This window comes from Rhipicephalus microplus, chromosome X (assembly GCF_043290135.1).
Source record: "Rhipicephalus microplus isolate Deutch F79 chromosome X, USDA_Rmic, whole genome shotgun sequence".
NCBI lineage: Eukaryota > Metazoa > Arthropoda > Arachnida > Ixodida > Ixodidae > Rhipicephalus > Rhipicephalus microplus.
Window position 1 is genome coordinate 489,251,545 of NC_134710.1, and position 27,526 is coordinate 489,279,070.

Here is a 27,526-nt window from a genome sequence, read left to right on the forward strand (position 1 = left end):
ACGTAGTCGCTGATCACCATGCGCTTTATTGGTTATCAACGGTGAAAGACCCCTTTGGCCATTTAGCTCACTAGGTTTTGTGGTTGCAAGAGTTCGACATGCGTTTTGTCCACAGGTCTGGCCGAAGTCACACTGATGTCGATGCCCTATCGCGTTCCCCTGTCTCCTCTGAAAGCTCTGCACGTGTAATTGCCGTGGACGAAACGGTTGCGTTCCCAGAAAATTGCGACATGGTGTCTGAGCAATGTAAGGATGACTGGATCAGCGCTCTTCTACGATTCCTTTCAGACCCGTCGACTTCTCCTTCTTTTCGAACTATGCGCCGTCAAGCCGCTCACTTTAAAATCCGCGACGGCTCCCTTTCTTGCAAGAATTACAAGTCCGACGGCCGAAAGTGGTTACTGGTCATACCTCGCTTCTCGTGCTGGAATATGTTCAGCTTTCCACGCCGATCCTCACTGCGCACATGCAAGTGTCTTCAAAGCAGACGCTCGTTTTTCCTCCCGGTTTTATTGTCAAGGCATGTACACCTTTGTGCGCAAGTACATTCAGTCATGCCCGCAGTGTCAACGACGCAAAGCTGTCCGTCATCACGCCTCTGGTTCGATACAGCCAATTTCTTGCCTAACCAGGCCTTTCAAACACGTTGGAATTAATCTTATGGGCCTGTTCTATTCAAGGCTTCTGGAAACGGTTAAATTGTTGTCGTTGTTGACTACTTACGCGATACACAGAAACAGCCACTTTGCCTGCTGCCACAGCACGTGACGCATCATCTTTTCTCCTGTGGAACTTCATTCTTCGTCACGGCGCACCGCGTGAGCTTCTAAGGGACAGAGGACGTGGGTTCCTCTCTGAAGTCTTCAACGGACTCATTGCCAAATGCTGTATTATTCACCGGACTACCACCGCCTACTACCCACAAACGTATGGCTTGGTAAAAAGATCCAACTGTACCTTAGGGGAGATGATATCTAAGTACGTTGCCTCAGACCACTCCGATTAGCACCTAATTCTGCTTTTCGTGACTCATGCGTATAACACTGCTCCACAGGCAACGATGGGCTTTTCGCAATTTTCCCTGTTATATGGATGAGACCGTTCCACCACACTAGATAGTATTCTGCCCTATTACCCCGATTACTCCGAGTCTACGCCTATCTCTGAAGCTGCCACCACGCCGAGGAATTCCGTGAGCTCGCGCAGTCATTCACAACCATCGACCAATAGAGACAAAAGTCTCGACGGGATGAGAACCAGCCGTACCCTAAGTTTGTTGCGGACACTCGTGCGTGCCTTTGGGTTCTCGCTGTCCCTACAGGTCTTTTTTGGAAGCTTGTTTCGAAATACCAGTGACCCTACCACGTTGTCTCGCAGACTTCATCTGTTAAGTACATTGTAAAACCCGTTATGCCATCCACGGACTAGCGCTATCGGGGTCGTATAACCGTTCACGTACAGCGGTTGAAACAATATTACGATCCGCTCGTACTCTGTTCTCCGTGAGTCACCAGGATGGCCCCTTTTTTGACAGGAAACAATATGTAGTGAACAGGAATGGCCTCTACTGCAGTGACATCGACACGTTGGCGCGAGGCGCGAGCAAAGACTGCCTGGTTGCTGCTGCGACGCTACCCGCATACCCGGCCAGCTCTTGCTGCTTCTTCGCCGACGCTGCTTCCGCTTTTGAGCTTGCATTTATTATATATAATAAACGATATTCCATAACTCCTGGAGTCTGTATTTTTGCATATTTTTTGCAATGAGAGTGACATTACTTTCCTCCTGGGGGAAGGAGGTTTTACACATTAGCTTGTTTTTGTGCCGTATAATATGATTATTTCACATATGCAGTAGGGAGGCGTTAGACGTTTGCTTATTTTTATACTATATAAGCAATATTACTCTACTTCTGGGGAGAAACAATGCTTTCCACATTTGCTTTGTATGCTGTACAAGCGAGGCTACTTTACACCAGGGGAGAGAAGGCTTACACACTTCTTATTTTACTGCTGTGTAAGCTATACTACTTTATAACTGGGGGTAGTGGCTTTACACATTTGCTTAATTTCATTTTGATAAGTGATATTCCATTATTCCTAGATTGTTTTCATTTTTGCAGATTTTATGCGAAAGAGTGATAGTACTTTACCCCCACGAGAAGGAGGTAAACAAATTAGCTTCTTTTTTGTGCTGTATATGAATATTACTTTACGCCTGTGGTAAGAAGGCCTTAGAGATTTGCTCATTTTTATGATGTATACGCGATAATACTTTACGCCTGGGAGAAGGAGGTGTTACACATTTATTTTTATGCTGCATAACTGTTATTACTCTAGTTCTCAGAAGGCAGTAGGCTTAACCCATTTGCCTATTTTGTTGCCGTATATGTAATACTACCTTTATCTTGGGAGGGATCGCTATTCGCCTAGTGTGCGACTGATGGTAGCACTGCAAACCACGCCTGAATGACGTCTGAGAGAGGGGTGGCGAGCTTTCCTCGGCCACTAGGCCCAGCGCCATGTGAAAACCACCGTTGTAATAAAAGTAAATCAAGAGGCAGTTCAGTTAGTTGCATTTGCTATCGATTCCGTTCGAAAAACCATGTGTCTTTGCATTTGGCGCTTATTTAGGAATCAGAGCACTTTGTGGATTAGAACTGCGGGTGCTTGTTTCCGCGGCAAGTGCTGCGTAATGATGAAGTAGCGCGTCTGTTTAATTCGTCCGCTCGTTAAAAGGACGTGAGCTTCCACAGCTGTCCCAAGAATCTTTAGTAAAAGAAGTGAATAATCAAGCTCAGTATGGGAAAACTCCAACGCTTTCATCGACCATGTGCAGCAAGCACTTCACTGCCAGCGACTTCTTCTAACCTACTGTATGCGTCACTCTCAGGTAACCTTTTAATCATGTTAGAGTGCTTCGTCAGAACTTCAGCCTATTAGTGCGCGCAGGCTATAAGCATAGGCGACCTATGCCGATTGTGGGGCATTTAGAAAACCTATCGTGAAAGTCCCAAGATGGCAAGCATACGACGCGGCCTCTGATTGGCCTCCTGAGCAGCCCAGGATATCTGATACTATGGCTTTGTTTGGTTGGTGCACCTACACAACTGCTTCAATCATGAAGACAAGTGTATGCCTAGCGCACTTGTCTTCCACAGTCCCCCATAATTGGAAGGGGCTCTCATGGGGTGGCCCCCGAGGCCAGTGCGCCCGGACCCTCCCAGAAAGGTTTTTTTGACATAGTCCACAGAGCACAAAGTGAAAACTCGACCAACTCTGCCTGTCCGGACCCCACTTGAGATCAAAGTGGTGCCCAAACTTCCTCTTAAAAATGGAAATTGCTCCTGGACCCCCAGCCATCCTGACTGTAAGCCCTTGTCGACATGTAGAAGAGGAGTGGTCGGATCCACAGTGATCACGATCAGCAGCAGCACCCCGACTACGTCCACAGCAAGACAAAGACCTCTCCCAGGTTTTGCCAGGCAACTCTGTCCTGTGCTTGCTGCTGCCCCTTTTTAACCGCAAACTATCCAGTCTTATTCCCACCCAACTTTCTGTTTCCCCCGCTTGCCTTCTCTGAAAATCCACTCATTTACCCTTCATGACGAGTAGCTGTCCTTTCTATGTGCTACGTGCCTGGCCCATGCCCATTTGCTCTTCTTGTTTTCAACAATGATATCCTTGATTTCGGTTTGTTCCTTGATTCACACTTCTCTTTTCTTGTTTCTTAAGGTTACACCTACCATTTTCCTTGCCGCCGCTCACGGCGTCGTCTTCAATTTAAGCTGAACCCTCTTTTTAAACCTCTAGGTTTTAGCTCCATAGCTAAGTAACAGCAAGATGCAGCTGTTTTATACATTCCTCTTGAGAGATAGTGGGAATCTACCAGTGATGACTTGAAATTAATATCCAAACATGCTCCACCCCATTCTTATTCTTCTAGTTACTTCAATCGCGTGGTTTGGTTTCGCAGTTATTACCTGTCATAAGTAGAAGCATTCTTTTACAATTTCAAGTGTACTGTTACCTATCTCGAAAAGCTGTTTTCTTGCAAGGTTGTTTTACATTACTTTCGTTTCCTGCAGATTAACTTGAAGACCGGCATTTTTGCTCTTATTGTTCATCTCCGTAATCAGGAGCTGCAGTTTGTCCTCCATGTTACTCAGCAATACAGTGTCACCGGCAAAGCACACCTAAGTAAGGTATTCTCTATCAACTCTTATTCTGAACTTTTCCCACTCTAGGCCTCTGAAAACCTTCCGTAAGCAGGCTGTAAATAGCATTGGCTAGGTTGTTTCGCCCTGCCTTACACCCTTTTTGATTGGTATTTTGTTGTTTTCCTTATGGAGCGCTATAGTGGCAGTTTCTGTATATTTCTTCCGGGATGTTTGTATATGCTTCGTCGGCACCCTGATTCCACAGTGTCTGCTTGACTGCTAATATTTCTAGTGAATCAAACACATTCTCGTAATTTAAATGGTTGATTGTATTCTGAGCACTTTTCTATTACCTGATTGATAGTAGAAATGGGATCAATCGTTGAGTAACCTGTTCAAAATCCTGCTGGTTTCTTTGGTTGATTGAATTCTAATGTCTTAATTTTGTTAGCAATTATCTTTGTAAGCAACTTGTATACGATGAAGAGTAAGCTGACTGGCCTGTATTTCTTCAAGTCCTTGTCGTTTGCTTTCCTATAGATTAAGATGATTTTAGCATTTTGAAAAGGTTCTGGTACTCTTTCCATCAGGAGACACTTCGTAAACAGGGTGGCTGGTTTTTCTAGCACAATCTATCCTCCGTCTTTCAGCAGTTTTGATGTTCCCTGGTTCATAGTGAAGCTGTGCAATTCGGCTCTTCGAGTAGAGATGATCCTGTGAAATAACAAACATAATTTAGTTTTCGTCTAGGCACACAACCACAGGATGAAGCGCTTATTGTTGCGCCTGTGTCACACCAGGCAATCCTGCGATAGCAGTCATATGGACACTCTCGGCTAATTTTCACCGTCACCGTCGTGTCATAGATATGTATAGGTACTTATGTATGTAAAAAGGCATAACAAATATTGAATAAGTCGAACAAGTTTCAAATTCAACAAACTGGGGTTCAAACCAGCAACCCCTCGCTCCACCTGCTGGCTAGCCGACGTAGCCACCGGCCATGCTTGTGCGAGTGACATAACGGTGAGCTATTAGTATGTGCTATTTAGCACTCTCAGTACGCAGATCTCTGAACAACTTGAGGGTATTTTCCTTGATTCTCGCAAAAAAGTGGCCCCCTTTAGTACCACTCATAATGCAGAAAAGAAAAAAAAATGGCCCCATATCTGCATGCGTCACTATAAATGTCGTCGAAAGACAATAATCTTGCGTTGCGAAAGAGGGAACAAAACGTTTATTTGATTTTTTGCGTGAAAAGAATAGTTGAATTGTATTCTGGAAGCACTGCGTTAGGAAGTCTCGATCCGTACAGTGAAGGCGAGTGAGCGCATCGAGGCAAGTTAGACACAATGGCTATCTGGCACGTTAGTCACGAGTAAAGCGTTGAAAACACTTGTCGGTTTGAGACTAGCGTTGCACTGTCAGCGTGGCGTGATAAACGCTACGGTCCTTAGAATTACTTGTGTGTGCCTGCTCGAGTAAAAAAGCACACATACAAAACATCGAGGTCTTGTTCTGATGCCTCAGATTTGCGCAATGATTGCTTTTCAATTGACAATCGTGCAAATATGAACGCTGAAACTTGAGAAACATTGGTGGGCGTTGGCCTTTGAGGTATCGTTTGGTGCCGTTAGGGAGATTTTTACTGCGGAAAAAGAGACAGAAAGACAGAGAGACCAAAATTTCGGCGACGAAGGTACCCAAGAAAGAATATCGCCTTTTAAGGGCCAGTCTACAGGCTCCGAAAGGCGCATAAAATGTTCACGCACTTGTCCTGCGTGTGACCGACCTCTTTCGACGCGCAGTGACGTCAGCTCGGTGATCGGCGACGTGATGCAGCACGCAGCTCATCGATTGGTCTAAATCAGGTCTCAATGAACGGCAATAAAGTCAACGTTGCCGAACGCCCAGTTGACGTCATGGTGCGTGGAAAGAGGTTGGTCACGTGCAGGGCAAATGCGCGAACTTTTCCTGCTTGTTTCGGAGCCTCTTGACTGGCCCTTTAAAAATGAAGAACTTGGGACACACTGGGCGTCAGACGTCACCGCGTGGCAGGAGATGCAGAGAGATAATTCAACGTGACGCAGTTTAAAAGAAAAAAAAATCAAACAGCGCCAGCTTCTGTAATGTGGACATTTTCAGCGCGTTCGTCAAGTGCAAACACGTAGCAACTATGACGGTTGTTAGTTCACACTTGTCCTGTGTATACCTATGCATTATTTGCGAGCGTCATTATTTTTGCTGTAGCACTGTGCTGGAAGTATTGATCGAGCTGCTTGTCATTCTTGGCGTGATTTTCTAATTCTTTTTTAACACAATCACTGCCTAACTCTAGCCGTGAATTTGTGACTTTTTTATAGAGATTAGGGCCGATATGAATCGCTCGCGATTCGAAATGTTTGGTGTAACATAATTCATAAACTGTACTGAATGTTCTATGACGTCAACTGTGGCTGAGTCACGATAAGTATTATGGTTTACTTAAGAGTAACAATTCATAAATAAAAGTTTCATGTTAAACCCACAACAACCAACAGGCCATGTCAACACGCAAAGATAAATTAGTTAGAATGAGGTGATGTTCACTGGCAACAGCAAGACAGGCGATGAGTAATTTGTTCGCACAGATGCAAACACACTCCCAGGCGTCGCGTTAAAACAAAGCAAATTCAACGGCAACAAAACATTTACACAGCAGCGTACACAATGCGGCGATTCATGTGGAGTGTGGTTGTTTTGTGCCCCATGTTGTTTCGAACAGTAAACATCATTGTTGTGTTTTAAACTATACCTGTAACACCTTTTTGATGGATTGTTATTGTTAGCTATCCTCTTTAGCTACACCATTCAGGCGTCAGTACACTTATCTGCCACGGGTGAAAGACGACGGCGTCTGATGTGTTCTATGTTATTGGCGGTTTTTGACTAATCTGGCTTCTAGAGATCGTATTTGTGCCATTAGCCTGCGATGAACTTTACAATGCCTCTAATGAAGTGGTCAGAACAAACCTACGTGCTATTTAAGGAAGTGCACTTTTCCCCGTGATCGCTGCAGTGCTGGTGCTCAATCCATCTCCATCGGTACGAAAAGAGAACGTTTTGACTAGCATGTACAATTTGTTCGGGCTTGTTGGGCACAACACGGTTGTTCACGAGTGTCGAGCGCTTCATCGGCATTATTATCTCCACATAAAACATCAAAACACTAGCATCCACGGTCAGCAACAAACGCTAAAGCAGCGCAAAAGTAAGGTAAACAGCGAGTTTCCGAGGACAAGTTTCCGGTGAACGAATAATGTTGCCAGACACCGGCAGGTACTGGCGAGAGCGTCTATAGGACGTGCCTGTAGACCAAACAATTAAAAGAGCATCAAAGTTAATTTTTTTCAATATTTAAGGAAACGTGATAACACAGCACGGTCCATGCGCGAAAGTACCGCAACATACATAGCTGCTGCAGTTTTATGTATCAAAGCCACCACACTATAAATGGGCATGCTGCAGTATGGACCTCCAGAATAATTTCGACCAACAGGGGTTCTCCAACTGCCACCCAAACATAAGCACAAGGCTGTTCTTGACATTTTACCACTATTAAAATGCAGCCGCCATAGTCGGAAGTCGAACCCGTGCTAACGAGCTTGTAGTAACGGCGCATCCAAGAGCTAAGTTATAGATATATACCAAGACGGGTGAGATACAAAGGGTAATGGACAACAAAGTTTCACCGAGCCTTTATTTTCCAGCTTAGATTAGAATAGTCAGACACCTTAAACTGCATTATCATCGCACATTTCTGATAAATGAGCCAATGAGTTCTGTAAATTAAGCGAAAATTCTCCATCGCATGCGTTTTCAATAAAGCGTGTCAGCACTGAGAATTAGGATGAAATCAGGCGCGTGCACAGCATGTATTTCTCATTCACAAGATTGTGCATGGTGTGCTAAACTGAGCACAAAATCTATCTATCTATCTATCTATCTATCTATCTATCTATCTATCTATCTATCTATCTATCTATCTATCTATCTATCTATCTATCTATCTATCTATCTATCTATCTATCAAGCCACGAATGCCTAGGTGCTGTCGTAATCACCTCCTTAGCCTGGGGTAGACCAAAAGTAGTATGAGAGAGTGAAAGCGTTGACAAAGTTGACAATATGCCTGGCTGGTCTCGACATGAACAGCGCGAAAATCTCGTCGCGTAGGTCGTCAAATCCTTTCCTCGCCACACGTGCGGCCCGTACCCATATACCACTGGCCACGGTATTCAGGTAAGCACCACAGGTGATTGACAGTTCATATATGCCGGAACGGCCAGTACCGAAATTACTAAATTAAATGTTAGAATGGTAAGTGAAACTTCTGATCTCAGCATAGACATGATGAATGCAAATAATATTCAAGACCCAGCAGGAGTCTAACGCACAAATTCTGTGTGACATTGAAGTATTACGCCACAGAACCACGCCGAGCCTAGAAGCTGCTTTGTAAAAAGACCGTGTTGGTTTAACGTCAGTTATGACTGCAGTGTTGGCTGCCCAACTCGGCAAATAATACATATTCACTCTTATTTTTAACAATGGCTTGTAGGGTTAATGTCAACTTTTTATTTAAGTGCCACTGGCGCAAGTTAGTCTACGTAGCTCTAGCTCGGGCTACCATCCTCGTAAGCACGTTGCATTTTCCCACTTCTTGCGAAATTATCTCTAATACTGTGTTTATTCTTCATTTGTGCCAAATAGTAACTCAACCTACGCGTAAATGTGGGACTTATTCTAACATTCTAGATTTAGTATTTCTCATTGATCACTTCCCATACGATTGAGTGAAAATTGATGTCATGAATGGTGTAGAGGATCATAAACTCATCTTTTGTAGTACAACAATTCGTGGCACCATATCATACCTAAATACCAATACTACCCATGAGGATTCCTATAACCCTGAGTACAACAGCATCCTCGATCACCTCATTGACAGATTTCCTGTCTTTCTAGAGCTATCCAATAATGCAACGTCAGACATTGAACAACTATGGCATAGATTCAAAGTTTCACAGAATAATTGCGAAATTATTAATGAAAAACGCTTAAGGAAGACATGGAAATTTATTCCCAACAGCCCGTCTCGTGAAGTAATTTCCACTGCCATTCGTATTATGAAAAGTCAAATAAAGGGGTCTAATGCAAACTACCTTAACACTACTTTTTCGAACTTCCTAAAAGCTTCTCGTCACAAGTTGTAGAATCATTTTAAACCTAGAAAACAAAGTGAGTACCCGGTTCCCTCTGAAGAGAACCTCTCTAGAGCAAATATTTTCAATGAATACTTTTAGTTTTTACGGTGGATAATGGAAACATTCCACATGTTACCCGTGCAATCAAACACGCTTAGAAACACCTGTTGTAACTTAACCTGGTCTGTTTGGACTATTACTGATTAACGACAATAAAAAAGAACTGGGGCCAGATAATACCTACTATAGTCCTGAAAAGATATGCCGCATGTTTAGCCAAACACCTGTGCTTAATTTTTGATAAATCATTATCAGCCTGTAGATTACCACGAGACTGTGAAGTCGCAAAAATTATTCTAGTACAATTCTAGTTCTAGCGACAAACCTGAAGTCTCTAATTTCTAGGCCATCTCCCTAACTAGCTCAGTAAACTCCTTGAACACAGTGCTTGAAAGCATAAACACATACCTTGAAGAAAAAAGCTTTCACCTTATCAACCCTTTAGTGGGCATGGAACTTCGGCAAAGATGTACACGCATCTGACACCCTTCTGTTATATTGTGCAGGTTAGTTCACCGGTTTCCCTCTATGCTAAAAAAACAAACAACGTTTGTTTGCTGATGCTTCCATGCCCACAAGTTTTGCTTATGTCCATTTGTGAGTGCGTTCATGTCGTTAGGCTTCTGGCTATGTCCGGCGATGTTGAGGAAAACCCGGGCCCGCCAAAAGAAGATACGGGGAAGCAATACACCGAGTTAATCTCGTTGATTAAGGGGCTGCACTCTAAGATAGACGCAAAAGACGAAGAACTTATGGAATCCATTAACGAAGTTAGAGAAGCGCAAGTGTCTCTTGAACAAAAAGTGGCAGAATTAGACAACCGATTATGCGCAGTTGAGGAATGTGTCCGGGTCTCAGACAGCGAGCCGAATCGTCAACGGGTACCGGAGGTACTTTCGGTTAACAAGCGCCTTGACGAACTTGAAGATCGTTCTCGCCGAGAAAACTTGATTTTTTATGGAATAGAAGATTGCGATTCGGAAACGTGGGCGCAATCAGAAGAAAAAATTTGCCAAATCCTCAATGAAACCCTGAAGCTAAACTTGGGAAGTAGCGACGACCGCATATCCCGCGCGCACAGGCTAGGCAGATTCGTAGTTGGCAAATCTCGACCAGTGATCGTAAAATGTGCTTCTTTTAAGTTCCGAGAAAGCATACTGCAGTCTAGAAGTAGTTTTCGCGAGTCTCATGTGTCAATCAGCGAGGATTTCTGCCGCGCAACAAGAAGCGTGCGCAAGAAGCTTTTTGAGTTCGGCAGGGCGAGTGGCGAGAAGTATACCGTCAAGTACAATAAGCTTTACATCAACAAAAAGTGCTTTGTGTACTCTCCGGTGACCGACAGCGTTTGTGAGCCGCATACAAATGCGCAGAACTCATCAGAAGCTTCGTCCTACGCTACGCATGCCGACGAAGATACGCTCTTATCCTAACAAAGTTCACCCCACGGCTACTTATCGTAACTACTCAGTTTTATATTCTAACGTACGAAGTGTTCTTAACAAACGGGATGCATTATCTTCAATTTTTGATGACTGCGCCGCCGATGTTGTGGTGTTAACGGAAACCTGGCTTACCCCTAACATTGCAAGTGTAGAGCTGTTCGATTGTGAAAATAATTATACCATTTACAGATGTGGTAGAGAAGAATCGCCAGGAGGTGGTGTACTTATAGCCGTAGCTGATTATATAGTTTCTAGCCATATAGTAATAGCATCACCTTTAGAATTTGTCTGTGTTTCCCTCCATGTCAACTATCAAAATGTCATATTTTGTGGCTGTTACCGCCCTCCGAGTGCGACGCCAGTGTTTTGCGAGCAACTGCATGATGCTTTGAATGATATTGTCAAAAGGCACCCGCATACACCTGTTTTTATTCTAGGCGATTTTAACTACCCGAAAATAAACTGGTCACTTCCTTCCTGTTCATTAAGCTCACTTTCAGCCGACAGTTTACATTTCGTGGAACTGTGCGAAGACTTTAACCTTACCCAACTCGTAATGCAACCAACAAAAATGGGCCCCAATTCATCAAATGTTCTTGATCTGATTCTCACCACTGTACCTGACCTTGTACATTCTATTTCATATATCCCAAGCATAAGTGACCATTGTTTCGTGCACTTCAATCTAACAGGTTCTTTAAGGCGTCGGTCAAACAATTGGAAAACAATAAGAGACTACTAACGCGGCAATTATGACTCAATCAACAGTGAACTCGAATCGAATTTTGAGAGCTTTGCTAATGGCTTCTTTGATCGCAGCGTTCAACAAAACTGGAACTTGTTCAAAATGAAAGTTGAATCTTTAATCACGCGATACATTCCCACATACGTTATCAAGGGTCGCCAACGCCCCCCTTGGTTCTGAACTGACTTAAAAAAATTGCGGAATAAAAAGAAACGGTTGTTCCGTCATGCAAAGCAGACTAATTCGTTAGCCCGTTGGCACGTGTACAAATCTGTCCTTTCCGAATACAGAGCAGCTATCAAGGAAGCCGAGCGCGTTTTTCTTAAAAATACCCTTCCCTCAATTCTTGTAACCAACCCTTCTAAGTTTTGGAAAACTGTTAAACCTAGGGAAAAGAAAAACATTTCGCTTACGAACTCAGACGGGCAGCCAGTTCGCTGTGAAGAGTGTTGCATTGCATTAAATGATTTTTTTGTTACTTCTTTTTCGAGTTGTTCTGCTTCTGCGTTGCCGCAAATGCCTAGTCGTGATTTTTTACCCATGTATCCTGTTACCGTTGATGCCGTTGGAGTGCAAAATTTAATTCACAAGCTTAAGTTATCCTCTTCTTGTGGCGTAGATGAAATCAACTCAAAGTTTCTAAAAAACACTGCAGTGTATTCATCAATTTACTTGTCCTTAATATTTTCGCAATCTATTCAGACCTCCACTTTGCCGCTTGACTGGAAAGTGGGGAAGGTGGTCCCTCTGCACAAATCTGGTAACACACAGTCTCCTCTCAATTACAGACCGATTTCCCTAACCAGTGTTCCTTGTAAAATGTTAGAACATATAATTTACTCCAACCTTGTCTCATTCCTAGAATCAAATTCTTTTTTTACTCCCTACCAGCACGGATTCCGAAAAAGTTACTCATGTGAAACCCAACTTCTTTATTTTACTAATGACATAGCATCGGCTTTAGATCGCGGCTCACTTGTGCATTGCATTTTTCTTGACTTTCAAAAAGCATTCGATAAAGTACCTCACCAATTACTCCTCCTGAAAATTAGTGCCTTAAACATTGACCCGAACATTCTTAAATGGATTGAATGCTTTCTGACTAATCGCACTCAGTTTGTAACAACTAATGGCTATAACTCACCTCTTTCTAAAGTAACATCCGGCGTACCCCAAGGTTCCGTATTAGGCCCTTTACTTTTTCTTATATATAATAATGATCTCCCAGACAGCATTAACTCCGCTATAAGGTTATTTGCAGATGATTGTGTAATTTACCGCGAAATAAACAATGAATATGATAACCAATTTCTACAGTCAGACCTTGACACTGTCTCAACCTGGTGCAATAAATGGCTTATGACTCTCAACTCTAACAAATCTAAATGCATGTCAATAACCCGGCGATCTATTTCTCCCCCCTGTACCTACAGAATTAACGCCGTTCCACTCCAGCATGTCTCTTCATATAAGTACCTCGGCGTTTAAATTACCAACAATCTATCTTGGCACACGCATGTTACCTGCATCTGTAATAACGCTAACCAAACGCTAGGATACTTACGCCTCAACTTTTCTCGCGCTCCGCTGTCCCTCAAAATTCTATTATACCGATCACTAATTCGCCCAAAGCTTGAGTACGCGTCCGCTATATAGGATCCCGTGCAGCAAAATTTAATTAACGCGTTAGAATCTGTTCAGAACCGCTCAGTTCAGTTCATTTGTTCTAATTATTCCCGTACTGCTAGCATATCAGAAATGAAATCTAACCTTGACCTACCCAATTTAACTGTCCGGAGGAAACTGGCGCGACTGCATTTTTTTCATAAGATATTTTTTCACAATCCATCAATGAAGCGAGACCTCATTTCACAACCGTCATACCACTCATCGCGCATTGATCATCAGCATAAGGTTGCCATTCCGTTTTGCCGCACCAAATTCTTTTCAGCAGCCTTCTTACCGAAAACAGCTGCCGATTGGAACCACCTTCCCTCTTCCGTTGTATCAATAACAGACCCTTTGTTATTCAAGACTGCAATTTCTCAGCAAAGCTTGTAACTATACGCAGTTTCCATTATCTATCTTTGTCTTGTATGTGCTTGAATTCTTATACATTTTTAGTTGACTTATGTTGCTTTCCTGATTTGCGCATCTGACACTTGTTTCTTTATTTTGTCTTTTTTTCTTCTGTGTTATATATGTTGTACCCACCCCCTCTGTAATGCCCTACGGGCCCTGAGGGTATTCTAATAAATAAATAAATGAATAAACAAGGCTTTCGAGAACGTCTATTCATTGTCACCCAGCTTGTTGAGCTAATCCATGGCATAGCACTTAGCATCGCAAAAACAAATGGACCCTCTTTTAGTAGATTTTTCGAAAACTTTCGAGCGGGTCTCGCATGGTAAACTCATGACTAAAATTAAGACAACTCTTCAAAGCGAACCCGTCATCACCTGGATTCAAGATTACCTTACCAACCATATCGAGTTTGATGAAATGCACCATGAGTCATCTACTCTTTCACACGTCACATCTGGAGTAACTCAGGATGTGTGCTGGCTTCACTTCTTTTTCTAATTTTTGTCAATGATTGACGATCTAGCATAGGTGTTAAAATTAGATTGCTTGCTGACGATTGTATATTTTATCAAAAATTAGTTCTTGCGAGGATTACAAAACATTAAACAAAGCCCTACACTTAGTTTCTAAATGGTGTACTCAGTGGCAAATGACCCTTACCTTTAGTAAATCGGCTGCCTAAACAATTAGCAGAAAAAACACACTTGTCTGAGTTGGCATATACCGCAAATAACATACAGCTAGCTCGACTTCAAGAACACAAATACCTCGGTTTGTTACTTACTTATCATCTTTGATGGGACTCCCACACTAACATTATTAAATCAACTGCCTTAAAAAGCTCTTTCTCGAAAGACACCTCCACCTTGCGCCACCTGACATCAAGCTTTTAGCATACAAAACTTTTGTTCGATCAGTGCTTGAAGATGCTAACGTTGCATGGTTCCCGTACACTAAGCATAACATTGATAAACTCGAAGGAATTCAAAGAAAGGCCATCAAATTTGTATTTAAGAAATATAAAACTTCAGACTCACCAACTGAGTTACTAAAAAAGTCAGACCTTTATAGTCTTGAAATTAGGTCCAAAATTATTACAGTAAAATTCATGCATATATCACTACACAACCAGGTGAGCATTCATTCCACTTCCTATATTTGGATAACCTCATACAGGCGTACACGTAACACACACTCCATGACTCTATTTGAATATGCACACAATTCTGACTGCTTTAAATACTGTTACTTCTTGAGAGCCATAATAAACTGGAATGAACTAGATCCATTAACTGCAAACATTCAATCACTAGACATATTCAGTACGACAATCGAAGGAGCTTTACTAAAAAGAACTGTTGAGTCAAGTTAGTACTTCAATTATTTTTATGTACGGTCGTCTTCTCAGTTAGTCCTTTTTTCCTATTGAAATTAAGTTTGTATTGTATAACTTGTAGTTAAACAATGTATGCATTTATGAATTTTTAGTGCAATGTACAACTATTTTAATTTCTTTATTGTTTTATGTATTCTCCCGCAGCCCTCCCCTTTTCACTGTCTTGACCTCGCTTGAGATTGGCAGTATTTCTAAAAAAAAACAAATAAAGCACAAGCTTAAGTTATCAGGTCAGCACTTATGGTGTTTGTATTACCCATGTGGCTGTTGGCATCGTTGCACAACTGTAAGAAGCTAGTTATATGAAACATGCGTCACTGTGTAAAAGATGGAGGACGCTTGAGCTTCACCTTCCAGTGCTTGATCGCGATGGCGTAATTGAGCCTCGTTCGCATCGCCTTCTGCACTGCTAACGACATTCGATTCTCGGTGCAGCTCCCAACCATGCCGCAAGGAAACGGACGACTGCGCGTGGTACATTGACAATTTCAAAGTATGAGTGAATGCTTATTACGAAAACAGTTGTCAAGCACCACTATGCCACAGTTCTTCCTAGTACGAATCGGCAAATGGCTTACTTTGAGTCCGTTAGGCAACAAGCAAATCTACGCAGCTGTTCCCTTTTGTTGATGATTCTGCTGCTAATGATGAATAATTGTGTTTAGGCGCGTTGCATTAGATGGGCCTTAAACTGCCACTTGCTGGTGAGTTCATATATTGAGGCACCTGGTGTGGTTCTACGCTTAAGTTACGCAATATATGATGCGTATAGACTGCTTCCTTTACATGGTAGTTATTGTGTTAGTGTTAGTTAGTGTTATTTTCCAAAGCAGTTTTAACCAATGCTATGGCTGAGGGCCTCTAGGGTAGAAAATTTGCTGTCCACACAGCAAGTGCAACCCTCACGTGGGCCAACAATCTTTCATTTGTTTGGTTTGCACCTTTCTTGATTTTTACGTCCCAGGTGAGATCATTTTTCTTTCCCGACCAGCGATGTCCCTGCAGACACCAACCCTGACGCCGCGATTTTTGCGAAACGAGCCATTTCGCGCTATCGCACTAACATGTGACTGCGCGTAAAGGCTTGTGCATATCTCTGGTGTGATTTTGTTACGTATCACTTATTACCAAAACTACACCTCAATCCACTTCTCTCTGCACTGTTTACATAACATTGATTCCCATGGAACCTGCCGAAGTTTTACGACAAGCGTTAAGGTTGTAATACGAAGAAACATATGTGTATTGTATTCAAGTATTTGTCTCATGCGTATAGGAATCGGAATGTTAAAAACTTCCATGAACTTAAAATACATTTGATGTGTTTGCACCTTTTTTAATTCAGATGTATTTTCCCCTGATATTTTCGATTATTCAGGGTATAATAACAAAAGTACCTTTAGTATTGACGAAAATTAATATTTTGCATTGTTGTTTTCTTGTTCGTGTTTTCAAATAGCTCAAGTAGCCTCAGTGATCGATTGGTTGCATACAAACAGAGCTAGATGCGAATAAGGTGCCTCATGCGTGCCTCCTTTCCTGCTTACAGTACTTTGTGGACTGTGGCTCGGTGTAGCGTCTTCTATCCCATACTTGTGTGGTGGATTCATCAATGTACCACAACAGAAACTGTGTAGAGACCACTGATCCCCTCTCGTACCGCAGTCTCCAATTTCACCAACATCGCCGGCCTCTCAAGTGTGCGTAAAGGAAACTGTATGGTAAGCCCATCAAAAGGAAAAAAAAACCTTTGGATTCTGGTTTCACAGCACATCAGCCTTGAAGGCTGCATGAGACTTCCTGCAGTACTTCAAAGCATTTACATTGAGCGACCACCTGTGATACGCTCCTGTGTATGCCTGTTGCGTAATGTGTCCTTTTCACTCTATTTTATAGCGATAGAATTTATATGGACACTCTCGGCTGGATTGGCGTTGACGCCGTCAATCACCGTATATGTATACGTTTCTATATAAGGAAGATGCAAGAAAGAAGAAAACAGATGCAGAAAAAGACACCCCCGCGCAAAATTGAACTTGGGTCTTCTGCATCGTGAGTGCGAAGTGTTGACCACTGGGCCACCAAGGAGCACCTCCTCCATCATTCAAACGGCAAGTGATTCAAATCTACAACTTAAGGCTGCTGACGGGCATCTCGGGAGGATTGATCGTGTTTGCAGCATTACAAGCAAGATGACGCAATGCGCGTGCGTCGCGACATCGCGCAGTGGCGCGCGCTCTTATTCTTCACGCGTATTATTCTCCACGGGCAAGAGAGCATCGCCCCGCTTAGAGGAGGGGGGGTGACGCTCTCTTTCCCGCCCTTATTTCACATTGGGGAGAATCGTACGTTTTGGCTGATTACGGGCTTTACCTAGAATAATTCTGTTGTAATTACGGGCGCAAAAAGATCACTGCAATCATTGCAGTCTCCGTTTGCGAAACGCACGCACTTTTCAAACACAGCAAAATACCAACTAAGACGCTTATTCATGTGCATCTGAGCCTGTGAGTACTTTTTGTGCGTCATTTTTGCGAGAGAAACGCGGGGCACGTTTTGATGTGTTTTCATACCGCGCGTGCCCTTCCAATTTGTCGCTATCAGGTTCATTGTTTCACCTTTGCGGCAAAGCTATGACTGTTTTCCCTCCCTAATTCCCATTCTGTGAGTAAAGCGCAAGCTCAGCAAACTAGATGCTATTCAGACTCTCTGCCTATCCTTTATCCCTTCTCTGTCTCACTCCTCCTCACGAAAAAGAAAGGTTTAGCGGGAGATGAAGCGCCAAGGAAACGTTTGAATATGGGGACTCGGCTTCGTCATGGCTCTGACGACAACTAATCCCCTTGCCCCATCGTCGAACTCTGAAGCATATTCTTTTCGACAATTCCTCTTCACTACGATCTAGTGTTTTATTCGGTAGAGCTAATTGAGATGACGCTTAAATATCGCAAAATGGATGTGCCAGGCCCAAAGATTTGTCATATTGCGTTGTTAGTTTTTTGATATATTTGGAAGGCTGGATGCCTTATATTTCCATTTTGATTACCGCAATATTTTGTTTTCGCGCTATTTGTTCGTACCAGCATGGTATACAAAATAAGGAAATCAGAGACATCACAATAAGATATTTTTCGTGAAATCGATTTATTTATGCGTGCATGCATAAATAAATAAGAAAAGAAATATAGAACAAAATAAAATTCACAAATCACGTGCCTATTGCAGACATCCATAATTATTTCCTTGGACTGCAGCGCAAATACAATTTTCGTGAATATAAGGATACTTTGTAGACTAATGCCTGTGTGCCCCACGCAGTAATCGGCTGATTCTTTTTGAGTAATGGTGTCTTCCACCACAACGCTTGCATTTTGACAGTAGAGCCCTGGCTGGTAAACACATTGAAGTAATGAGCTTATAACATGCACGTACATGCAGGAGTGTAATAAGCGCTATAATAAGCTTCAAAAACGCTTAAGGCGTACAAAAATCATGAATTTGCATCGCTATATATTCGGCCTTATAGCCATATTACATAGAGCAACTAAAGTTCAGTTTGAGGGAGTTCACTTCGCTGCTAGTGTCATTCGCACGCTGCCAAACGAGAATCCTGAGTGACGCTTTTTGCAATGTGCACTAGCCGGCGAATGCGTTCACCTAACTCACTTCACTTGGACGGCCTCTGTAGCGGGGGCTCAATAATAAAAAAAACTATTACTTGAAGTCGAGTTCATGTTACTTTTTAAACTGTAAATTTCGATCTGTGGAGTATTCGTATGTATTGTGCCCAACAACTTCTCTGCTAGTTTAACTCTCAGGCAGTTAAAAGCCACGACCGGCATAGGTGAGCTCAGCATAGGCCGTGAAATGACCACAGACTCTGCTTAAGTACGATAAGATTAGTTTATCGACTGCTTATGGGTGTAACACCTAGTTACTAATGAACGTTGCCTGAATTTGCAAATGCTTCTTGCGCTAATTAGGGACCTACTGACACAATTTCCAAAGTACACTTTCAATTCTCGTCTAGCTGCACACGCCGTAGTGACATTCTGAAGGTGCAAGTGCACTCTCTCAAAATGGCAATAAATTGCCAGTGTAACCAGATAATATACAATCTAAAACAGCATGTCGAAGTGTGCTTGGTGCCAGGGCGCCAGGGGATTCAAGGCAGCGTGTTGGTGGACCAGCTATCTGCATCCGTTCATGAAAAGTTTCCATGCATCCATAGCTATCCGTACTAGACCTACAACCTTTTGTCGAAAAAAAACTTAGGAATCATTGGCGGAGCACATGGGATAAGTACACACAAAATAGATACCGCGTTATCCAGCCACACCTCAGTAAATGGCTACCGATGCCATAGCCACGCCGCACAGTAGTAACAGAAGATAAAAATAGCACACACACACATCACATACTCATACATTTTTTCGACGGCGATCTATCTTTATGTGCTCAACATGGCGAAAGAATCGACGTCGTTTTTGTTTGAATACAATACACTGAATTGAATGCTATTAGAAGACAGCATATTGAGTCACCCTATACAGACTGAAAGTACCACTTCATCTTTCGAATGTTCACTGGTAGGAAATCGCTTTGAAATGCGAAGCATTTCATTGCGTATCACTTGAACTTTGAGTATCCATTCGTTCATCCATCCATCCATCCATTCATCCATCCATCCATCAATCCACCCATCCATCCATCCATCCATCCGTCCGTCCGTCCGTCAGTCCGTCCGTCAGTCCGTCCGTCAGTCCGTCCGTCCATCCGTCCATCCATTCATTCATCCATTCATCCATCCATCCATCCGTCCATTCATCCATTCGTCCGTCCGTCCGTCCACCCGTCCGCCTACTACGTGTGAGTGATCCCGTGATCACTCCGTTAACTTAGGCTAAACCAAAGTTCGGCAGCAGTGTGCTTCTGGGACAAATCTCAACGCATTCTTCGCACATTTGCAAGTGAGAGGAAGCCCTGCTGCGGTGCCGCGGTGGTATAGTAGCTAAGGTACTCGGCTGCTGACTCGCAGATCACGAGATTGAATCCCGGTGGCAGTAGCTGAATTTCCGTTGGAGGCGGAAATGTTGTAGGCCCGTGTGCTCAGGTTTGGGTGCACGTTGGAGAACCCCAGGTTAGAAATTTCCGGAGCATCCACTACGGCGTCTTTCATAATCATATGGTGTTTTTGGGATGTTAAACTTCACATATCAATCAATCAGGGAGAGAAATTTTTTTTTCTGCTACTTCTCGGCTTCTAGAGCCCCGCTGCCGAACCATTGCTACTGAACGTCTTCTTGCGGTGTGCATTGCTTTGCGGCTTTGCACTGTTGTTCTTTGCGGGCTGTGCACTGCAAAAAATGTCTCAAGAGAGCAAAGACTTTGAAAAAATTCGACGAGTTCCGTAGGGAACTTATCTTTGAAATTTGCTTCTTGAGAGAGAGTGTCAATTTTTGTTGTCACACAAGTGACAACAATGCTGATATTCAAAAGAATGTGAAAAAAACATAATCTACATATAAAAACAAGTAAAAAACAGATAGAGAATGAGAACCAAAGAGTACAGGCCAAAATAGATGAACTAGAGCAGTATCAGATACTGCACAACGTTGAGGTGAAAGGTTTGCCTTATGGCTGTAATGAAACTGTAGCTATCAAAGCCATTGCTTTGAAAGTAGGTAAAATCATTGACGACTCGGACATTGGTATTTGCCACATGATTGAAACATCGAACGATAGAGCAAAGAACCTCACTGTTCGCTTCACGTGCCGTTCGAAGCGTAACGCTCTTCTCGCTAAGGCCAGGAAGACGCGGCTCACTACTCACTCGCTTCAGTATGATGGCCCATCAAGATGCGTGTTCGTAAATGAACACCTCACGCGCGAAAACAAGCAATTGCTGGGTGCTGCTATTTCTTGAGAACGAGTTGCGGGCTGGAAATTTATCTGGAGCAGCAACAGCAAAGTACTTGCGCGTGGAGGAGTTGCTACACCAGTGTTGCTCATTCTATCAATGCCTGATGTCGCTCGCATGTCCTCTGCAAATTCTATCACAGAAACTGAGACAAATGAAGTACACACGTGAATGCTTTATTATGGCAGAAGTGTGCGCACTTTCTTCCAGAAATGATTTTTCGGCACACTGAGGCTTACTGCAATCCTAAGGAATTGCAAAATCATCTTAGTTCTCAATTCTTATCTTGCTACACCACACGGTGCTTCCATATCAATGCTCGCTCATTGTGCCAAAAAATTTTAGGAGTTTGCAGCGTTGATAACTCGATTGGCTCATTCGATGTATTAATGATAAATGAAACATGGTAGACAGATGACAATTTGTTCACCCTACCAATGTATCAGACGTATTTTATTAACCTCTCAAGTGGACGTCGAGGGGGAGTTGTCTTGATGCTTGTGCCCTGTGATATTGAGTGCCAATAGATTCCTGAATATTTTTTTTGTCTCGGACAGTTGAGAAGTACTGTCACTGCTAACAAAACGCACTGCCTTTTGTTGTTCTATTCCGTCCTCTACATGGCGTTGCACCAGAATTCATTATATAAGTAGAGGGCCTCCTTCAATACGTCACTGAAAATAGCTACACCTTTTCTGTGATGGAGATATCAACGTTGATATACTGGGTCAAAGTGCACTTCGACTTGACTTTGACATTACTGTGTCTTTCAATGGACGCTCTCATTTGAATAATATTTCAACTTGTTTGACGCAGCAGTCTGTGACACTTCCCGCCACATTTACAAGAAACCTTGAACTGTCCCTGACAAGGTCGGGTTCTGTTTGCAGTGACTTGAGTGATCACTTGAGAATATTTCTATGGGGAATTGAAACAAATACCTAAACATTAACCAAAGTGTGATCGACACTATCAGTTCATAAATGATAACAGTCTGGAAACGTTTCGTGCTGGCATAAAAAAAACTAGTCATGAGATGATGTATATCGCGCAACTGAACCAGATACTGCGTATGAAGCATTCATACATCATTTTAAAACGTTATATTTTGAACACTTCCCGAAGAAAAAATTTCACGGTGCAGGAAGATTAGGAAGCCACGGATTAGCCATTCCTTGCTTTCGTGCATTAACGTTAAGGATGAAATTTATAAAAGTTTTATTAAGACCTTAGACCTATGAACTTGATCAAGATATAAAGAGTATGGAAATAAACTAAAGAAGGACTTAGGACAGGCTAAGACGCAATATTATGCTGATATTTTCCAACGTAGCATTAGTGGTAGTAATGTTTTCTGGAGGCAGTTTTCTACTCTTCTCAATCCCTCAGGTACAAAAGAAATGCCTATTAAAATGACTGTCGACAGGGCTGAACTGTCTGGTACATCACTGGCAGATTTCTTCATTAGATCTTTCCTAGTTCAGTCGCAGTCTGGTGGTAGTCTCGAGGCGGTACAATTTGTTTCATCGATTTACCATGGCAGTTTTTGTTTTTTTCCTGTCGATAACCTGGAGGTAATCTCATTGTTTTGTAGTCTAAGAAGCAGTACTTCCCTGGATGCGGATAGCTAACAAATTTGGCCGGCTAAACATGATATTGACTTGATTGCACCTTTTCTGGTCAAATTTGGCCGGCTAACCTTGGTATTGACTTTATTGCACCTTTGCTGGTCGATATTTTTAACCTGTGTCTTACAACAGCCACATTTGCTGGTCGATATTTTTCACCTGTGTCCTACAACAGCCACATTTGCAGTTCAAATGCAAATTGCTAAAGTCATTCCCATTTCCAAAAACGAAAATATGAAAAGCGTTGCCAAATATAGACCAATATATTTCATTCCTGTTTTTTCGAAGGGCTTGAAAAAAGTGATTTTAACTGGTCTGTCCCGTTTCATCGAACGACATAATTTGATAACGCCATTCCTGCATCATTTCAGAAAAAAACAACCGTCCACTGAAACGGCACTACTCGCACAAATCGAATTTATACTAAAAAGTTCAGAGGAACCACACCAAATCTTAGCACTTTTTGTTGACTTCAAGGAAGCTTTCAACAGCCTTAATGATGAAATATTTCTCGCCAAGCTACAAAGTTATGGGATTAGAGGGCGTGCTCTTGAACTGAACAAATTTTCTTTGTCTCATAGACGCCAGTATGTTCCTGTTACTCGGTACACCTCACAAACTCGGTGCCTTACGCAGGGTGAGCCACAGGAAAGTATCCTAGGACCATTTTCGTTTATTCTATATATTATGAAATTGTGCATACTCCAGTGCATTTTTTGTTATATACGCCGATGACACGAGTGTTTTCTTTACCGGCTAAGATGCAAACGAATTGCTGGGAAATGCTAACATATTTCGCATCCACGAGCGATAGCGAAAAATAAATCCTTTGCAAAAAATGCAAATAAAAGAAAAGCCATGATATTTTGTTTAAAAGGCAAAGCTGTGCCATGCTCCAAATATTTAAGCTGTGTATTCGAAAATATAGAAGTTGTGTTAGCTTTCAAAACTTTTGGTGTTGGGTTTAATGAAAAGTTGCTGTGGGAAGCTCATGTTAATCCATATGTTCAGCTGCCTCACGCTTTATTGGTCTTTTATACTGTAATAATCATGTATTTTTTACCGAAATCTAGCTTTTACTTTGGAAATCTCTGTTAATCTCGAAGAGTAGCTATTTCAAGCTTGTATGGGGCACTGTCACGTTCGCCAATTCAGAAAAGGTTTATATTCTACAAAAAGAGCTTTACGCCTCATTTACACTTTATCCAAAGATTGCCCTTTTACGCAGTTCTTTCAGACCACTGCTATTCTAAAAGTATTTAGTCTCTATAAAGTACGCTTGGTTCTCCGATACCAACACAAAATAAGCAAAATATATCAATGCTTGACAAAATGGCAAAACTAGCCGAAAACGTTCCTATATAACCTTTGAGGATAATGAAAAGTTTCAGGTGAAGGCTTCTCGCACAAATTACGGTGCGTAAATGTTAAGAATTACTTTGCCATCTGTTTTATTTTTTTAGCGCGAACTGATGACATTTGTGTATGTTCAAGGTCTAAGCTTCTGAAGTTTTTTATTGAATACTATATCTGGTCTGTCATATGAGGAGTGGCCTCATGAAACATTCTGAGTGCTTATTTTATTTCACGTGCTGATGACTCTCTGTATGTAATGAAGGTTTTTCACTTCTTTTTATTCCACAAAATGTGTGTACTGCGGCTGCGTGACACTGGACTGTCACCGGCTGGGAAGCCTAGTGAAGCTCTGTCGGGCATTTTCTTCCCATGCCCGGCGCTCTTTGAGGTAGCAAATGAATGAAATGAAATAATATGGGAGGATAAGATTCTTTGACAAATACGACTCACAGGTGATGAAAATAAATAATGTCACAATCCTGTCGCCTACGTCGTCAAACACTCGCCGCCAGGCAGTGGCACATACCTGCTGCAGGGTGTATGCAACGGGTTTGCGGGCATGTGCTGCAGGTGATTGACACTTGATATATTCACCCAGGAACGGGGACAACACACATAAGTAAATTTAGAGCGTGAATGTTAAGAAAAAAATTGGCATCGGCAGCATTGACTCGATGAATGCAAAGAATAAATTTCGGCCCCAGCAGGAACCGAAGACCAGCATGCTGCATGGCAATCATGTAATCTACCGCACAGCCATGCCAGGTCTTAGAACTACTTCACAAATAGGCCTAAATGTTCGTGAAACGTCAGTGGAGATCGCAGCACTGCCTATATAATTTTACAAATATTCCTTATTGTCACGTGCTCGTGACGTAGACGAAGGCAGCAAACTGTATGTCAAAAATGACACTTCAAGTGTCTGAACTTATCGCCAGTAAACGGAAAGTCAGATTAGAACAATACATACTAGTACTGCTAGTGGCGAATGGAGCGTCGGCCGGCAATCAACTGATCACCGTTGGGATGTGTCTTCAATATATCACACGACGAAGGTCCCAGTATTATCAATGGTGGTGGCGAAATTTCTAGATCAAGCTTGAATGTTCGTGCCTCGCGCGCAATCTTAACAAAACGATCTGCTACGGTTGTGAAGCTTATCGAACCCTGAAGCGTTATCAGCGCCGAGTACTGCCGACAGTCTTTGTGGGCGTGAACCAAATTCAGATAAACTGAAACAAACACGTGTGGCCATAAATATTCTTGCAATACCATCGTAAAGTCGGGATCAAGTCAATTGTAGTTAGGTGTCATTGGCTAAATTTGCTTATGTAGCAGTGTACAGAGCTACCCTCTTCGCGTGGATCAGCGCTTCATATAAGCTTACCACTTCTGGTGTTGTTAATATCTACATTGTTGATGATGTCTTTACGCAATTGTGAGAAAACTGGTTATATAAGTCATATTCAGCAGTTTATAGTATCACATTGGTACATATCTTAAGCGCCAATTCGCAATGCATCAATCAATAAAAGCTACAACACACTCTCTTTCCATCCGCATGCTTCGAAAAACGTCGATGGTTCATGGATCTGCCATTTTTTGAAGAATACGAATTGTTGTTTGTGTTTTCAGGGGATTCACATAGCTTTCACGCTATATTTTGAGGTAACCTGTTGCAGAATCTCAGAAGAGAGGTTTGCGCAGCAGCGGCTATACAAAAAACCAGCTGCATGCTAGTCCTCGGACCTAAGGGAGTTGAAACTGCTGATCACCACTTGAGTACAAAGCTTTGCATGCCAGTATGGTTGAACAAGTGGAATGTTGCATTGCTAGCAGCTCCTTGAATGATTCCTAGGCAGACATCTTGCTGCCACAGTCAGCCTCACGTATCTACGTTTTCACTTAGCGAGTGGGCCTGCATATTTTGTTCATAATATGTACATCGCCAAGCTGCGCCTCATTTAAATTGTGTCACTTCATCGTGATTTCAGAACAGCGACAACGCTGAAAGCTCCAAAGAGTAGGACCTCAAGCTTCATAGCAAGGTCTAGAATATAACCTGCACGCTGCGGGCCCTCCCATGCGGCTCCTCATGTGCTGGAAAAGATGGTTTCCCACGGCAGAACGGGGCCCTTCATGGCAAGTGGCATAGGGAGACAGGTTGCCTGCCGTCGTGATTCCGCGATGACCACTCGACGGAGGCGCATGCATGCGCGCCAAGGGTGTAATTACAGTCGCCCGTGTTTGCAAATTAACAATTGCAGCTCCTTCATTAGCCCGAAAATCTGCCGCTTAATGAAAGCTGGCTTTCGTTTATCTTCCTCTCACCGCCCCTTTTGTTTGGCTAGGCAGGAGCTGCTTAACAGCGCCCCTCAATACGCTAAATGACGTGGCGGTCATCGCACGGCGCCGCAAACAGGTCCAGGTCTCGTTAGGCGCCGCCGGACAGACTGGTGCCGCGGTGCGAACAGAAACTCTAAAAAAGAAAACAGAAGTTTAACGAACTTCAAATGCGGCACCATAGCGACCGACTTGATGCGCGCTAAATCTTCCAGTTTTGAAAAAGAAGGTGCACTTATATACGAAATCATAGCTACAGGAAGGCATGTAATTTCTCTAAATAGGCGTGCGCATATACGATGTTAAGATTGAAAGGATGTGGGGCTTTGCTACCTTGCAAGTTGTCGCACGCTAATATTACTCTAGATGACTGGGTGACTGAATGACGTTGGATGCAGAATACGGCGGCACTCATATGAAGCTGTGGGTTTGCGGTAAAAAAAGGTTTGTGGAAAAATTTCTTTTCAGCATGCGTACTACATATTTAAAGCAAAATCTGTATATGCGTGGACGAAATGAAAAACCGTTCATCACGAGTTTAGCCAACCATATTAAGTGGTTTCACCATCAATTAGGTCCTTCTATACGTTGCATCCGAGTGCACTCGTCATTGGCAGTGTCGTTAGTGACGCCATTTTCTGCGACCTAATTGACGGCGGCACCATCAATTAGGTCGTTCACCCTTCGAAGCCGTGCCGTCGATCGAGCCAGTGCGCAGCCGTTTCAACTTGCAACTTCTACATCAGGAGTGGACAGATCGTACGAACGCCTGGTCAACTGACAATTTTCCAAAAACAGCGCCGACAGTTCATACGTGAGCATATCCAGCTTTCAGGAACCACTAGAGTTACTGTATATGCTACCGTTATACCTAAAGGTAGCATATACAGTAACTTTAGGAATCGATGAATGAATGTATCTGGCTGTGCCCTTTATATCGGGCGGTGGCTCACGCAATCTAACCATAAAGGGATGGATGGATGGATGGATGAATGGATAGAAGGATGGATAGATGGATGGATGGATGAATGGATCTGGCTGTGCCCTTTAGAACAGGTGGTGCCTCATGCCACCTAGCCATAAAGTTAGGTACTATCACTTTGTCTTTAAGGATTGAATTTCATTCGCACCTCAATTGTAGCCACC

The 27,526-nt window shown here is 42.8% G+C and overlaps 1 long non-coding RNA gene across 2 annotated transcripts in view; it reads right to left on the minus strand.

The window, feature by feature from the left end:
• The window catches only part of LOC142775057 (uncharacterized), a 39,327-nt gene extending 24,395 nt beyond the window's left edge, over nt 1-14,932 (minus strand). For both annotated transcript variants that reach the window (XR_012886658.1, XR_012886657.1), the window contains exons 1-2: nt 14,775-14,932; nt 4,661-4,873 (exon numbers count right to left, since the gene is read on the minus strand). This is a non-coding gene — a long non-coding RNA (uncharacterized LOC142775057). The remainder of the gene's footprint in view (nt 1-4,660; nt 4,874-14,774) is intronic.
• Between the last annotated feature and the right edge of the window lie 12,594 nt (nt 14,933-27,526).